The sequence below is a fragment of the Tenrec ecaudatus genome, chromosome 3 (assembly GCF_050624435.1).
Source record: "Tenrec ecaudatus isolate mTenEca1 chromosome 3, mTenEca1.hap1, whole genome shotgun sequence".
In the NCBI taxonomy this organism is placed as follows: Eukaryota; Metazoa; Chordata; class Mammalia; order Afrosoricida; family Tenrecidae; genus Tenrec; species Tenrec ecaudatus.
Window position 1 is genome coordinate 4,925,532 of NC_134532.1, and position 17,997 is coordinate 4,943,528.

Below are 17,997 nucleotides of genomic sequence, written 5' to 3' on the forward strand. Positions count from 1 at the left end.
TTCTCCCAAGGAGTGACTCATGGGTTTGAATTGTTGAAGGCTTACCGGGTGGAGGTTTAAGCATTAGCTGCATGCTATGATTTGCTTTCTATTATTTTTCAACCTGAAAATAAGCATCATCTCCATAGTCCATGGTCCTGAAACAGTTTACTCCCAATGGTACCCACCAAGTATAAATTATGGTATAACCCTTGAGGTACATGGACTCAAAAGGGGAATTAAAATGAAGATCTGTTAAAAATAAAGTGTCAATTAAAAACCTGAAACCACTGCCATCAAGTTGATTTCAATTGACAGCAAACACATGTAGGGGTTCTGAGCTTGTAAATCTTTACAAGAGTAACCAAATTGATCTTTCTCCCATGAAGTGGTTGGTGGCTTTCAGCTGCCCCCCATGTGGTAAGATGCCTCACACCCACCACACGCCACACAAGGACTTCTTAGAAGTGCTTATTCTTCCCTGTGGATGCTTGAAATATGAACTAAAGTGAAAAAGGGTGATTAAAATATCGATATTATCGTTTTGGACATCATTCTGAAATTTCCACAAGATCAAGTTATAAGTGGAAACGTTTCAAACTGGAGGACACTCAAATTAGATGTTCATCAGGGTTAAAGCCATTTGGGATGAATGTGCCAATACACAACGTGTTCCTAGCGGGGAGAGGAGGGATGTGTTCATGGCAGGAATCATGTATAACTAATTACGTCATGTATAACTAACTGCCTAACTAGAATCGTATATAACCAACTGCAGCATGTCTAAGCTAACCAGCAATTGCCATTGGTAACTCTCCCTTCCTCACTAAGTGGACGATTTTTATATTTTAAAGGACTTAGGTTTGAAGCTGGTCTCATCTAAAAGAAACACCACATCTCCCAACATTTCCATTGTTCTCGGTGTGTATAGAAACTACTCTGCCTCTACCGAAAAGACGGAGTGGTTTATATTTTCACTCAACACTACCCAGGTAAACCTGAATTATTCCTCAAGAAAGCATTTTTTTCACTCCTAATATATCACAGGGGTTTTCCTTCTTTGAAAAAAAAGAAGGGAGGATGAAAGATTCAGAGATGTTGAGCCCATCAAGGAAGCAAATGGATAATTTATGCAACATATTTTATAAATGCTGAACATGCTTTTCATTATTTTTTAGCCGCAAAACATTCTCATTCTCATGAAATCCTTTCTTGTTTTTTTAAGGACTCATTTATTGGCAAAATGCTGAGAGACTTGTGCTCTACTTTTGGCAGAGAGCTTTGGCAATAGGAGCGGGAGAAGCAGGAGCTTGTCCACACTGTTTTCCAGAAGGAAGGAGACCACTCAAAGGTCAGCGCTCTCAGGAAAACTCCACTAAATCACCCCAAACCAAGCCCCTTGTCATCAAATTGATTCTGACTAATAGAGACACTATAGAGCAGAGTAGGACATCCCTAGAAGATTTCTAAGCCGATACTGTTTATGGAATCAGATTGCCACAACTGTCTCCCCTGGAGAGACGGATGCGTTCAAACTGTGCAGCTTTCAGTTTGAAGTTGAGAACACAAGCATTGTGCAAGCAGGCCTCCTTTCTAATGAAGAACCAATGAAAGAAAACGAGCAATTAACAAAAGGCCGAAAGCCAATAGATTCTGCACTGAATGACATTGACCCCAGCACATGCGTACCGGAGAAAAGGGCAAGCAGGGAGCCCTGGCCACATTCATTATGATTAGATTTATTATGAGCTCAAGCCTTCAAAGTGTAAACTGCAGACAGCTTTTTAATTAGGATAAAGACATCACCCTCAATTACACTTTTCAGGAACGTATCAGAAGCTTCTCATACTATTGGTTGTGATACAAAGTGCTTAGAAGCATAATTCACGCACCTGTTTGATATAATAATTAAGGTTTTGTGTAAATTTGGCTGGATCAAGATTCTCAGTGGTTTGGCACTTAACATCACCTGACCTAAACAATGTAGTCAAAGTCAATCAAAGCCATGAAGCCTCCATAACGGGGTAAGATTAAGGTGGAAGGCAACATCCTTGCTCAAGACACAACCCTGAAGCAATGCAAAACTAGTCTCCTAAGAGGCAGAGATGTAGCTTCCTTTCAGTCTAAAGAGCCTGTGGAAAAGTTTGCTTTGCCTTTTTCTCTGTTTGGATCCTTCATATAGTTCACTGCCCTGCAGTTCTTTGAACTTGAGCCAACAGCCTAACATATTGTCAACTGACCTTGGATTCCTTCACCGCTGTAGCTACAAGCCTGATTTGCAGGCCTTGGATTCATCTGTCTCTGCAGCCAGCAGGAGGCTGTGCTTGTTCTGTTGACCTTGAGTTCCTCTGTCCCTGCAGATATGAGATTTTAAGCCTCCAGCTTAAAATCTCACCTATGACTATGGAACATGCCTAGACTTGGATTCTCCTGCTTCTACAATGGCGTGAGCTATTTTCTTGACATATTTTGTGTGTGTGTGTGTGTGTGTGTGTGTGTGTGTATAAAACCAGGGATATATATACATATACATGTATATATATGTATATATATCCCTGGTTTTGCTTCTCTGTATATGTATATATATATATGTATATATATCCCTGGTTTTGCTTCTCTACTGAACTCAACTGTGATAGTTACATAATTTCATGTTCACTGCAAGATATATGAAAGTGTAGGGGTGGAGTTTAGCATATCAATCGGATCTTAGCCTGATGTTGACTCCTTGTGAGTGTGACCTCCTCATAAGGTGGGTCTCCCTTTTGCTGCGTCTTCACCTTCCTGCACGTGAGCCACTCTGAGCCCTACCAGAGCCCTGTGTTATGGCCACCACCACTGGATCCACATGGATCTGCCCACTGGCCTATTGTGTTCCTGCATTACGCATCATTGCATATGGCTGCATGAGCCTGAAGAGGCATTTCTGGACTAATATCAGATCTATGGACTAGAGTTGGACTGGGTGGGATGTTTTCCTGAGATGTAATTACTTCTCAATGCAAAGCTCTTTCTTACATTAATATGAGTGCCACTGGATTTGGTCCTCTAATTAACACCCTGACCTAACACATTGAAGCACATTTTCTTTTTACCTGGATTTAGGTAATAGACTAATCTTCTGTAAAAGAAAAAGAACTGAACATCGTGTCAAGGTTATTCATGATCCAGGTTAAAATCCACCAAGTGATTAATGGGGTCTAATTAAGAGCCATTCTACAGAAGCATTTGGAAATGTAACGGTCTGTAAAAAATGGTAAGTAAATGTGTCCTGACCAACGGTTGCATGCGGTTTAACAGTGGTAAGAGTGTCCTTATCTGAGATTGCTTATGTCTGCAAGGGTACAAATACTCAGGTTCACTTCCAGGTTACAGACCCAATCTCGGCGTTCGGATAATGGGCTGGAGAAAAGGCAACTCAGCCACCGCCATAAAGTTTACTTCCGCTCCCATGCCCCTAAAGACAGAGTCAACCTGTTCCTTAGGGCTTCCAAGACTCTATACCTCCATGCGAGTAGATAGTTCATCTTTCTTACTGGAACCTGATAGTCGGCTTAAACCTCTGACCCTGTGGACAGCAGCCCAGTGGTAAACCCAATATACCTCTGTCATAAGAAAAGCACAACTTTATTTCTGCTAATAAGTTAAAGCAGGTAAGTATCCCGCCAAAGAATTAAGATAACTCCAAGAGTTATCTGCTTGCATTCATCTGAGACACACAAGGTTCCAGAGGTCCAGAGATGACTCAGCGGCTTTACAAGCTGACTTAACTGTGTTTCTTTAGTTTTCCAAAGGCTGCAACAAACTACTGGGGCAGAGAATTTCTGTTTATGGTAGTGGAAAATTTGATGAAAGATGTTGATGCTAGTTACACAATTCATGTAATGGGTCTCAATTGCACATATGAAGCAGGCTGAACTGGCAACTATTATGTTGCCTATATTTTTACAGCAATGAATAAAATTTTTAAAATCTCCTTGATGCTTTTGTGGAGAATATATTGGAAGCAGGCAAGACTTAGGAGTTCATTATGAGACAAAACAGTAGCCTTCGTGAAAAAATGACAGAACATGGGAGCAAATGAAGATGCCCAGGTGGAACATGGCTAAGTACTGAACTTAAAAGGAAGGCAGGCTGTTCAAACACACCCAGTGTCTCTGTTGGAGAGACTGGGTAATCTGTTTCCATCCAGAGAACAGTTAAGAAAACCCTACTGACTGGGTTTCCTCTGTCACACGGGTTCATCATGAGTAGGAAACGGACTTAACAGCACCTAACAATAATAACAAGTGGGGATGATTCAAATATGTGGCAGGTAAACCTAACTGACTCGCACTGATAACCACCCGGCTTCTAACTTCAGCAACTGGGACCATGATGGTGCCATTGACTGAGACTGGAAAGACGAAATGAGAAACAGATTTGGGGAGAACCATTACAAAACCACCCTTCTATTTACCACGTGCCAGGATACGTTCAAGTGGAGGCATCTAAAACAGATCTGCGGTACGGGCTAGGCAGTATCTCAAAACTTTGTCACAATTAATCTCTGCGGCCAGATAGATCTCTCTCGAGTGCTGTCCTGAGCATTGTAGGATGTTTAGCAGCAACTCTGAACTTGAAACACTAGATGTCCTTCCTACCACCTCCCATTTTGACCATCAAAGCTATCTCCTGTCCCTCCCATCCACTCAATGCAAACTCACAGCTACCCCGGTGGGTTTCTGAAACTGTTTATAAAAGTGGAAAGCCCAAACTTTCTCCCTCTGAGCTGTTCACGGTTTCAAACTGCTGGCGATATGGGTTGCAGCCCAATAGTAACCACTCCACTGCCTGGGCCCCTCCAAGCTATCTCCAGACGTTGCCAAATGTCCTTTCAGGGCAAAATTACCACCAGTGGTGGAAACACTGACTTAGAAGTATAATTTGAAAATTATTGGCATATGTATAAACAGTGATGGGATTCAAATAAGTTAACAACTTGTTCACTGCCTTAATGACCATTTAAGTATAAAAAAGGATATACTTAAAAGTAGTTTATTATTTCATACACTTAATAGGCAAATAAAAACAACGAAAGAGGTAACAAAACAAGGTTATGTTCTATAAAGTTTTAATATATTATTGAAAATATTAAGTCATATCTGACACAAAACAATAAAGCTATTATTTGAGATATTTCCATATTGTTTCTTGATTGATGTCCTCACTTGCAATATTCCTTGCTTTTATCTGCGCATCAAGTGTGTGCTTTATTCTTAACCATCTTTGGGCAGTCAGAATAAGATCACATTCCTTTGACGTAGACCAATTAGACAACAGTCATTGGGTTTGATCTATTAGAAACTAGCGGCTTCTCGTCTTTGAAAATCACCTTTCCACTTCTGCTGAACACATAGCAACTGCTTTGACAATGTTTTGAGCACTATTAGGAATTGCACAATTCCCTCATAATGTCTTCTGGGAATTTGGGGTATAACTCAAAGCTAAAATGGATGATAATATGTTACCCTCGGGTTGCTTAGCCCTTTTCCCTTTATGTTCTATATGTTTTTACTGATGTAACAAAATCAAGGGAATAAAATTATAGTATTTCATCAAATGCATAATGATTTTTATGAAATAAATAAAAATGTTACAAGATTAGTTTTGTCTCATTTTTAATGCCAATGGACAAAAGGAACATTACTACAGGTGCTTACAATACACTGTTACACAGATGGACATTAAAAAAGAATAAGGGATATAAAAGTGTGGTTTTCTCATTGAGCGGCTGCCCCTCTGCCCAACTCAGATACAGCTGTGATTACGAGAGTCATTTTAACCACCCATTCACTGAATGCGACAAAAAATGTGGTATCTGTTCTGCTGAACCAGTGCGAACGCGTAGAATCCCACCACCATATATATAGGTGAATTTTATAATTCTAGAACTAACCAAGTAGTTCCAGTTCTGGCAAAATAGTGGATCAAATACATCTACTTTGAAATATAAATATAACAATATCAACACGTTAACACAGTGAACTCATGGGAAAGAAACAAAATCTCTAAGCATTGACTAATAAAAGAAATGGACGCTAAAACAAAAAAGCGTATAGTTGTTGTTATGAGAGCCCTGGTAGAGGTGAAGGGGTTATGGAACTATCCATACACAGACGACACAAGGTAAAGATTTCTTTATCAAGAAAGCCTTCTTAAAATTAGGACCACAGGGGTAGCACGGGCGGGGCCCTGAGGCCTGGCCCCAAAGGACGCCACTCGTGCCTGAGCCACAGCAGCAGAGAGCTCATAAGGGTCGCCTACCACAGAGAAGGCAACGTAAACCGGGAGAAATTTGCTAGCATCAAGAATGATGGATCCCTGTTCAGTTGGAGTCCATCTTCGAACCACAAATGAGTGCCATAAAACCTACTACACTCATCATACAGACTTCAAGACCCTGCAAGAATTATCATCCAACGATATGCTTTTACTGCAGCGTAGAACCGGAATGACACTGTCTGGGAACAATATACGATCTGTTTCCATCATGCAAAGGTTTACATCGACAGGTTTGAGGATCTGCAGAAGTCATGTTGTGACCCATTTAATATACACAGAAAACTAGCCCCCAAAATTTGCATGTGATTGATTTAGATGACGCCACCTTCCTGAGTGCAAAATTTGGAAGGCAGCTTGTACCTGGTTGGAAGCTTTGTCCAAAATTTACGCAGATAATCAATGGCAGCGTGGATATTGATTCTGAAGACCGCCAGAGGCGAAAACCTGATTCAGATGGAAGAACTGCTAAAGCTTTGAGGTCCTTACGGTTTACAAACCCAGGTAAGCAAACAGAATTTGCTCCAGAAACTGGTAAAAGGGAAAAAAGGAGGCTTACCAAAAATGCATCGGCTGGTTCAGACAGATAAGTGATGCCGCGGAAGAGCAAGGTCTACGACAGCCAGGGCCTCCTGATTTTCAGCAAGATGGACCTCTGTGACTTCCTGGACAAAGACTGCTTAGGATGCTTCTATGCTTGTCCTGCCTGTGGGTCTACCAAATGCGGCGCTGAGTGCCGCTGTGACCGCAAGTGGCTCTCTGAGCATATTGAAATCGAAGGAGGAGAGATCATTCACAATAAGCATGCAGGATAATTGGTGGTATCACACTGTCAAGGCCTTTGAAGATCCTTTCTGATATTTTACAGTTCTGTGATTCTAATGCTGTAGGGTCATTTTAAACTTGATTGCCAAGTGACAGGTTTGAAAAGCTCAAGACGGACAGATGCTGCATTTGGGAGGTTTTCAGATACATGATTCAATTTATATTTGGATGGACACTGCTTTGGGCCTGTCTGGGTCAATGTAAACAAGTATGGATAGGCAGTTCTCAGTCTGTACAGTTCCATACACAGACATGCTGGTGACCCTACAGCGCAGTTTGAATTTCAGTTACTGTGATAGACCTGGGTAATTGTAGAAGGCGGAACCTTCCCTCCTCGTCAGTCCCCAGATGACTATAAAATAAAAGATGCACATCATGAACTTTCAAAAAAAATTAGGACCACAGAAAGCTAAAGCTTTTGGGGAAGGTGGACATTGAAAATCTGCTATCTCTTCCAGAATTTAACAAGAAAGCTCAAAATGAATCTATTAAATATTTAGTCCAAGAAATACAAATCCTTACACTATGTCCCATTTTTGTTTGGAGTCAAGGAGGCTAGATTCCCCCAGCTAGGATACTGATATGAAAAATTTTTGTTTATGTGATATCCAGAGGTTATAGAGAAGAAAATACATGCAATTAGAGGGCAATTCCCCAAAGTATACACCACAGTATTTCACAGGAAAGGGGGAAAATGTGTGAAGGCAGTGCAAAATTTAAAATATAAAGAGCTCATGTAATATGAATCCGAGTTAACAGACATAAAAATAGAAGAATTCTTGCTATAGTCATTTTAAACCATATGTAACCTGAAGATTGATTAAAATATAAAAATTAAATATAACAAACAAAAGAGCACCAAAAGGGACAACATGGAATTTTGAAACAATATTCGTGGGATAGTAAACACAATGAAAATCAAATGGTGCTCTTGTTAGGTGCCATTGAGCTGGTTCCAACTCATAGTAACTCTATTTAGAGCAGAACAAAACACTTTCCAGGCCCGCACCATCCTCACAATTGGTCTTATGTGTGAGCCAATTGGCTCAATCACTGTGGCAATCCTTCTTGTCAGCGGCTTTCCGCGTTTTCTCTGCCCCCACTACTTTCCCAAGCATGATGTTCTTCTCCAGGGCTCTGGAGGTGTCTGGATGGGTCTCTCCCAACAACATGTCCAAGGTACACGGGACCAAGTATTGCCATCCTTGCCTTTAAGGAGCATTCTGGTTGTACTGTTTCCAAGAGAAATGCGTTGGTTCTTTTGGCAGTCCATGGTCATTTCAATACTTTTCTCCAGCACCATAATTCGAATGAATAGATTCTCTTTCAATTTTCCTTATTCAATGTCCAATTTTCACACGCATTAGAAGTGATTGAAAATACCATGGCAAAGGTCAAGTGTACCTTATTCCTCAAAGTCACATCTTTGTATTCAGCACTTGAAAGAGGTCTTGTGCAGCAGATTTATCCAATGCAATGTATCCTTTGAGCACATGGCTGCTGCTTCCATGAGTACTGATTGTGAATCAAAGCAAGAAGAAATCCTTGACAATTGTAATCTTTGCTCTGTTTATCATGATTGTTACCTGGTTGAGCTTTGAGGATTTGGGTCTTCCTTTCATTGAGTTGTAATCCATACAGATTGCTGCAATTCTTGATCTTCATCAGCAAGTGTTTCAAGTCCTCCTTCCTCACTTTCAGCAAACAAGGTTGTGTCATCTGCTTATCACAGGCTGTTAATAAGCCTTCTCTGATCCTGATGCTACATTCTTCTTCATATAAGCCAACCTGATTATTTGCTCAGCTTACAAATTAAGTATAGTGAGAGGTTTCTTCCCTGACACACCCCTTTCCTGATTTTAAACTGTACAGTATTTTTTTGTTCTATTCCAACAACTGCCTCTTGATTCACGTACAGCTTCTGCATGAGCATGATAGTGTTCTGGGATTTCTGTTCTTCTAAAGCAGTGGTTCTCAACCTTCATAATGCCACGACCCTTTAACACAGTTCCTCATGTTGTGGTGACCCCCCCCTCCAGCCATAAAAGTATTTTCATTGCTACTTCATAACCGTAATTGTACTACTGTTATGAATCAGGCTACCCTTGTGAAAAGATCGTTTGACCCCCAAAGGGGTCACGACCCACAGGTTGAGAAACACTGTTCCAAAGACTCTCTATAATTTGTTATGATCCATACAAATACCTTTGCAAATTCAAACACACATACACATCTTTCTTGTCTGAATTAAGAGTACTATCAAAGCACTGCTCCCTATCACAGTAGTGCTGCGACCATTATTGCATGGTGTTCAGGAAAGATTTTCTTGCATGGAATATTAATGATATTGATGATATAGAATGGAATATTAGTTATATTGATATTGTTCTATAATTTGGCATTCTTTGGAATGGGTCTTTTCCAGTCAGTTGGCCACATAGCTATCTTCGAAAGTTCCTGGCATAGACAAATAGTGTCCCCGGTGTTTCATCAGCTTGTTGAAATACTTCAATTGGTATTCCATCAATCTCTGGAGCCTGGGTTTTGGCTAATGCCTTCAATGTACTTGGAATTCTTCCTTCAGTAGTGTGTGTTCTTGATCATATGCTACCAATTGAAATGCTTGCATGTCAACCCCTTGCTGTTGTTATGTTTGGTACATTGACACTATATAGTCTTTCATTTTTCATTTGATGCTTCTTACATAATTCAATATGTTGTTTGCCTATAGAATTTTTATTTTTGCCTATAGAATTTTACACTCTACAATAGTTCATTCCTTTTAGGATATAATGAGCATTTTCTTCTATTTTGATTTTTTACCTCCAGTTTTGTTTATACCTCAATATAATATTTTACTTTGAAATGTTCAATATAATATCTACCTTTATATTTTTTCTGTTCAGCTCTTTGACTTGATCATTTCTTCCATTTATCTTAGCTACTATAAGCTTATGACTAAGTTTTAGAGACTCATCTTATATCCACTTTGTTCGTTTTTCCTTTGTGTCTTTTTAATGACCCTTTGCTTTCTTGCTGTATGATGTATTTGATGTAATCCCACACTTCTGGACTTTCCTCATTAGTATTCAGTGCAGCAAATCCATTCTTGAGATGGTCTTGAAATTCAGTTGGAATATACTTAAGACCATCTTTCGGCCCTCATAAGCTTGTTTTAATCTTCTTCAGCTTCAACCTGAACTTATTTATGCACAATCAATAATCTAATTAGCAGTGGGCCCCTGGCCTGATTGTAGCTGCTAACAGTAAGCTTTTTCATCCTCTTTCCCACTGGTATAGTACTTTGACTTCTGTGTGTTATGCCTGGACATCTGGAGAAGTCTATGTGTATAGTTGCCTTTGTGTTGTTTGCAAAAGGTATTTGCTATGAGGAAGTCATTGGTCTTGCAAAATTATATCGTGCTCTCTCCAGCTTCCTTTCTATCACCAAATCCATATGTTTTTTTTAAATTATGTTCCTTACTCTTTATCTCCAGCTTTTGCATTCCATTTGCCAATAATTATCAGTGAGGACAAGGGGCATCCTTGTCTGGTCCCCTTTTTCAGTGGGATTGTTTTAGTCTTTTCAGTATTGATTATGATGTTGGCTGTTGGCTTTTCTAGACAGCTTGTATTAACTTGAGGATTTTCCTTCCATTCCAGTCTTCTTGAGTGTTTTAATTATGAACGGGTATTGGATGTTGTCAAATGCTTTTTCTGCATCTATCAATATTCTCATGTGATTCTTATCCTTTTCCTTATCAATGCGGTGAATAATATTGATGGATTTTCAGATGTTAAACCATCCCTGCATCCGTGGAGTGAATCCCACCTAATCATGATGGATGATATGTTCTACATACTTTTGTATTCTATTGGCCAATATTTTGTTAAGGACTTTTGCATCTATGTTCATTAGAAATATCGGTCTATAGTTCTCTATTCCTGTGGAATCCATGCCCTGTTTGGGTATCAAAGTTATACTGAATTCATAGAATGAGCTTGGGAGTTTGCCATCTTTTTCTAAGCTCTGGAATAATTTTTTAATTTCTAAAAATAATTTTTCTTTTTTTTTTAGTCATTTTATTGGGGGCTCATACAATTCTTATCACAATCAATACATACATCAATTGTATAAAGCACATTTGTACATTTGTTACCCTCATAATTATCCAAACATTTGGTCTCCACATAAGCCCCTGGCATGAACTCCTCATTCTCCCTTCCCTCCCCATTTCCCCCTCCCTCATGAACCCTTGATAATTTATAAATTATTATTTTGTCATATCTTACACTGTCCGAAGTCTCCCTTCACCTATTTTTCTGCTGCCCATCCCCCAGGGCAGAGGTTATATGTAGATCCCTGTAACTGGTTCCCCATCTCTACCCCACCCTACCTCCACCCTCTCGGTATCACCACTCTCACCACTGGTTCTGGATTCCTTGTGTTTCCAGTTCCTGTACCACTGTACATCCTCTGGTCTAGCCAGATTTGCAAGGTAGAATTGGGATCATGATAGTGAGGGTGTGGGTGGGGGAGAAACCCTTTAGGAACTAGAGGAAAGTTGTATGTTTCATCATTGCTACACTGCACCCTGATAGGCTCGTTTCCTCCCTGTGACCGTTTCGTAAGGGGATATCTCCCTGGAATAATTTGTGGATAATCAGTATCAGCTCTTCGCTGAATGCTCGGTAGAATTCTCCTGTAAAGATGGCAGGTCTTGGAGCTTTATTTTTTTGGTAGTTTCTTGATAACTGTTTCAATTGTTCTCTTTTGGTATGGGTCTGTTTAGGTTCTTGGCCGCTACCTGGGATAATGTAGGGAGGGATTGTTTTTCCTAGTATTTGTCCATGTTCTCCATATTGCTGAATTCACTGGAGTACAGACTTTCATAGTAGTTTGCTATTATCCTTTTAATCTCTTTGTGGTCTTTCCCATTTCATCCTTCATTCTAGCTATTGGTGTTTGCTCCTACCTTTCTTTGTTAGTCTGGGTAGATTAGAGAAACAAATCCATGGACTCACATATGTGTATAGAAAGAGATTTATACACAAGAGCAATTGAACATTGAGAAAACATCCCAGCCCAGTCTAGATCAAGTCCATAAGTCTGATATTAGCCCATATGTCCGTTACCAATCTAAAAAGCCCTCTTTAGACTCACGAAACACATGCGATGATTGTAGAAATTCACAGGCCAGTGGGTCCTTGGATCCGGTGACCCTGGAAACATCTCAGCACTGGCAGGGGTCTCTGCATCAGGTTGGGTCCATGTGTCTTGTCAGCTGTTATGTCTCCCAGGATGTGAGCAGAGTCTCCCACCTCCAAGGAAGAAATACCAGATTTCCCAGAATTCTCAGGAGAAGGCCATGCCCACACAGAGGCCTCATTTGCTATGATCTGATTGACAGATTAGACACCACCTCTACATTCTTAATCCTCAAATTGACAAATGATTATATAACTACCACTTTCCTTTGTTAGAATTGCTCTGTTGATTCTGTTGATATTTTCAATGAACCAGCTTTTTTGCTGTATTGATATTTTGCATTGATCTCTTTCTTATCTTCCCACTCATTTAACTCTGTCCTGATTTTTATTATTTCTTTTACTATTGGTGGGGTTGTTCTGCTGACTCTGTTCTAGTTGCTGGAGATTTTGTGATAGTGTATCAATCATAAGTCTACTTTTGCTGTATAGCATAGGTATTGTTACATTGTATTCTCATTATCATTCATTCATTTCTAGAAATTTCCTAATCTCCTCTTTAATCTGGGCCAGTACCCAGAAAATAGCTATTCATCATCCAATTGTTTGATCTTGTTTTTCTGCTTGTCCTTTTCTTTATCTTCTGCTTTATGGAATTGTGATTCAAGAGAGACCTCTGGGTAATTTCTACGTGTTTGAATTACTCGGACTCAACTTGTGTCCCAGCACACGGTCTATTTTGGAAAATGAGCATGTGCACTTAAAAAGAACGAGGGGTGCTTTTGTTTTGTTTTTTGTGTTTGGATGAAGAGCTCTATAAATGTCTATCAAGTCCAGTCACCTAATTGTAGTGTTTAGCTCTGTAGCCTCCTTGCTGAGTTTCTTTCCCAGTGACTTACCTTTCTCTGATAGCAGTGTATTAAAGTCAACTACTGTAATTTTTGAATCTGTGATTTTTCCCCATCTTTTGAATAGTTTGATAAATTTTGTTCATTTCTCGTTATATGTTTATTATGCTCACTGGCTCCTGGTATATTCATCCTTTGAGCACTATATAGTGGCCTTCCTGAATTCTTGTTATGGTTTGTACCTTGAGGTCAATTTTGTAGGTGATTAGGATTGCAACCCCTTCTTTTTAAAATTTGCCATTTGACTGGTATGTTTTTTGCCAGCCTTTTATTCTTGATCTATTTTTGTCTGTGAGTTTAGGATATGTCTCTTGCAAGAAATAGATTGATAGGTTGATTTTTGAGTCAATCTGCTAACCTTTGTCTTTTAATTGGTGAGTTGAGTTATTATCAGCATCTGTGGATTTATTGCTGCAATCTGTACCTTTAGTTTTGGGTGTTTTCCTATCTCCCTTCATATCAATAGCTGTGTTTGTGTGGGGAGTTTCATTTTTGCATTATTTTCCCTCTGAGGCCATGCTATATTGGTAATTGTTTTTGGCATGTTGGCTTCTGGGTGGAATTTGGCTATATGGTGGTTTCCTGCTTGTGCTTGGGGGACGTTGGTCTTCTGACCATAGTGAGTTGTCAAAGATTTTCCGCAGGGTCGGGTGTCTTATGGCATGTTCTTTGAGTTTCTCCTTGCCCTGGAAGACTCTTACCTCACTGTCTATCTTAATAGATAGTTTGGCAGGGTAGAGGATTCTCAAGGTGGCACTGTTTTCTTTCGGCTTTTGAAGCTGTGACTCTACTCTCTCCTCCTCTTCATGGTAACTGCTGATAGATCTGAGCATATTGTTGCCTGAACACCATTGTATATAACTGCCTTTTTTTCTCTTGCTGCTCTTACAATTTTTTATTTTCCTCAAAGTTGGATAATTTAACTATTATAAGTCTTGGTGGTAAGCGCTTCCTGGGGTTTAGTCTACTTGGTGTTCTATCTGCTTCCTGTACAGTTGTCTGATTCTCATTCATTACGGCGGGAAGTTGCTTCCAGAAATTCCCTTGCTAATTTAGCTGTTGACTTCTTTGTGTGCGAGTAGACCAATTATTCGAATATTGTTCTTATTCATAGCATCTGCCATTGATCTCGGGGTTTTTTCTGCCTCTTTGATTATCTTGTTTGACTCCTGTTTGTTGAAGGCAACTGGATTATGCTTGATATTGATTCTACACCTCTTCTAGTCTGCTGCTGAGGTCTGTGATCTTGTGTTTTGTTTCTGTTACTTCATCCATTAATTCTTGTATTTCTCTTCAGTGCGTGGACTTCATCCCATCCATTTTGGAGTTCATCTCCTCTATCACTGCATCCTTATTCTGCATTGCTTCTCTCATATCCTGCATTGCTCCAAGTAGCATTCTGAAGATTCTTTGGGTGGCAGATCCATGTCTGAGTCTTCTATGAGCATTGTTAACTTTATGACTTCTTCCACTGTTGCATTTTGTGTGTCTTGTTCTCTTGTTGAGGGTATTGAGGTGTGTTGCTATTTGCATGTAATTTTGGAAGAACTGGGCACAATGTTTCTGGGAAACCAAGGGCCCTGAGTTCATTGTCAGTGTGACTGGTAAAAGTGTTTTTAAGGATTAACAAAAGTACTATGGTGGTGGGTAAAGTACTGTGGTGGTGGGTCAGATTGCTATTTAGGCAGGGTGCTGAAGTGTCTCAGAGGCCTGTGGTGGTGGGGGTCTCAGAGTCTGGGCTGAGATAAGCTACTATAGTTATGCCACTGGCTGGTTGGTGTGGGGCAACAGTGTGAGCACAGATCTGGTTTGAGCTGTCAGGCCACAATTTTCAGCCTTTTAAAGACACTGTGGAGCCCCAAACTAGTTGAGCCAGTTTTAGGTTTAGTTTGTGATTATCATTCCCTGTTGACTTTTCCCATTTGTTATGCTTTGAAAATTAGCCTTCTGGCTACCTTGTTATGTTAATGTTATGCTAATGAAAGAGTTCTGCAGGCTTGCATTCAAAGTTTCTCAAAGGACAACAGCCTGAAATTGAAAGCATTGAATAATTTAAAGTTTTTTCCCTTTTTATAATGAATGAGTAGGGTGCCCTGGTATTAAGACTGTGCCTTCCTGTCCCACAGGGAAGGGGGACCAGCTTAACAATGTGGGTTTGGGGCTGACTGAATCTGAATTGGCCCCCTGCTGGATTCCTTTGTTACTCCTGGTTGTGCTCTGGGGAACTGCGTTTTGTCACAGGTAAATATACCAGAGGCTCTTCAATTGCTATAAATTATTGCATAATTATCTATCATTACCCACACTGACAGGTATGAAGCTGGGGAGAGGCAGAAAGGGAATGGTCAATGTAGTCACTCTGTTCCTAGTTGGGGAGGAGGCTTGCAAAGCCCTAGACTTCAGTCACAGGGTGGATAGTAGTAAGCAGAACTCTAGTGTGAGGTCTTGTGACTAGCTCTTGGAGGATCTCTGTGAATCTGGGATTATGGCCACTTTTAGACAGCAGCCTGGGAAATCACTGCTCCTTGCGAGTCTAGGGCACAGAAAGATGTGGTAGATGCTGTACTGCTTGACCTGGTAAGAGGTTAGTGCAGCCTGCAGCTAGATGCAGTGCATTTCAGCCAGTTCTCAAATTGTTTAGTGGGTGAAAATCAAAGGTAAATGTCTGAACCTGACCATAGTACACTGAATCTACTTTTAACACCCAGCCTCCCAATATTGGCCTCCTTGCCGCTTAATTTTTTTGGTCTAAGAGCAGGAGTGCTGGCCAGGTGATTCTACCTCCACACCATCTTGACTTCCTCTAGCATTGTGTTTAATATTAGTAAAGAGAATATAGTTTGTTGGGCATAAAAACATCTTACCAAAATAAGGAATACATAAAGCACATTTAAATCATACCAAGAGTAAAGATCTTGACAATGAAATAAAATAACTAAAATGGACATATTAAAAAAGTGAATATTTCAAACTATAATAACAAACTTCATGATATATAGGGATCTATGGATATTCATAATACCGGTATATTATACAATAAAGTGAAATTACACGGTATGACTTTTTGATCCATAATCTTCTAAACTTCTACCAAATGACTGGGAGGGAACATTCAAATGAAGTGAAGAAAACTATAATTTAAGGACTGGGTGATTTTACCATTATACTGAGTATAAAGTGGGCCATTTCAGAAGAAAGAACAAATCTCACAACCAACAGAAAAAGCAGCCACGTTCATCTGGGATACCTGTGTGGTGAACTGGTAGAAGCAGAGAACATGAAACAGGAACCATGTCAGAAACAGAGATTATGAGAAAAAGCAGCAGGGTTCCCAGCCCACAGAACAAGTAATTTGTGTGCTTCGAGGTAGGATTCTGCTTTATAGAGTGGGGTACCCTTTGAGTACTATCAAAGACTTGGGTACCTGCAAGTCTAATGATCAAAGATCAGTCTGGCTGATGCACGGTGCCATGAACCAAAGAGCTGTGTCCTTACCATTCTGTAACATGCTAACGTATCTAATAAACACCGATAATTGTGAATATTATCTGTGAGTTCTGTGTGTGTCCGTAGCAACAGATTATGGACACCAGAGTAGCACAATGTTGTTGACGGGACAATTGGTGTAAAAATAGCATAAACGAAGTTGAAAGGTGGAGGCATATCTGAGATCTGCCTCATAGGAATCATCCTTGAGCAGATGTGAGATGGATTTTTCTTTCCCTTGGTGTACCCAGAGGAGGTAAGACATGGCCAGCATGCCATTTCCTCAATTCAAAATAGTAATATAATGAAATATAGCAAGAAGGTATTTGTGTTATGAAGAATACCAAGATAACTTCTCTGATAGAGACTAGTGAAACCGCCAAGATGTAGTCCTTAGTCACCCTTCAAGTCTGGACATTCACTTACCTATATTGTTCAAATATAAGTCCAACAATACACAGGTCTTTCAGGGGGATAGTAACTAGGGAGGTACTTTCTCTATTGAATAACCAACCATTTGAAGTAAAACTAAATGACAATGTTTAGAAGGGTTAGAAAAGAAGGTCGAATGAAAACTAAAACATTATGGAGAGAGTGAGATAAGTAATGTTACAGTAAGCCTGTAGTCCATGAGACCCAACAAAATAGCTATGGATTGTTGTAACATGTTCTGCTCTATAACGCTTCACTCAATTCACAATATAAATTTTTTAAAAGATATTTGTGTTACACCTAGAAAAGCTTAAGAAAAAAATAAATTCTTTGTGAGAATGATGAAAAATTGATTGCGATTTTTATATAGAGGAAATCTAACTAAATATTCTCAGTCTATACTGGAAAACAAAATCAAAGTAAAAAGACATTGAAGATTTAAAAATATTTTTAAAATATTACATTGACAGATATATTTAAAATACTCCTAGGTTAGAGGAAATGCACCCATTTCAATGACTCGTTTAACCATTCCCAAATATTATATAAAGCAATGCATATTTCAAATAAGCACTAAAGATAAAGGCTACAGTAAAAGGACCAAGAAAATCTTCATGTTGTAAAGTTGATAAAAACTGCTTTTCAGAACTATCATCCAGTTACGTGAATTTACCTTTAACAGTAACTCTTTGATGTCCATTTTGCTTGTTATTCCACTTGTATCATTCAAAATTCATTTCATCCTTTTCTAAGCTCTTTTTGCCTGTTATATTTCATTTTTAGTATTTTAATTCACTTTCACATTACCAAGATATAGTCCATTTCATGCTACATATGG

At 39.5% G+C, this 17,997-nt stretch overlaps 1 pseudogene; it reads left to right on the forward strand.

The window, feature by feature from the left end:
• The first annotated feature begins 6,331 nt into the window (after positions 1-6,331).
• LOC142443239 (ARL14 effector protein pseudogene) lies at positions 6,332-7,115 on the forward strand (annotated as a pseudogene).
• Positions 7,116-17,997: the final 10,882 nt, after the last annotated feature.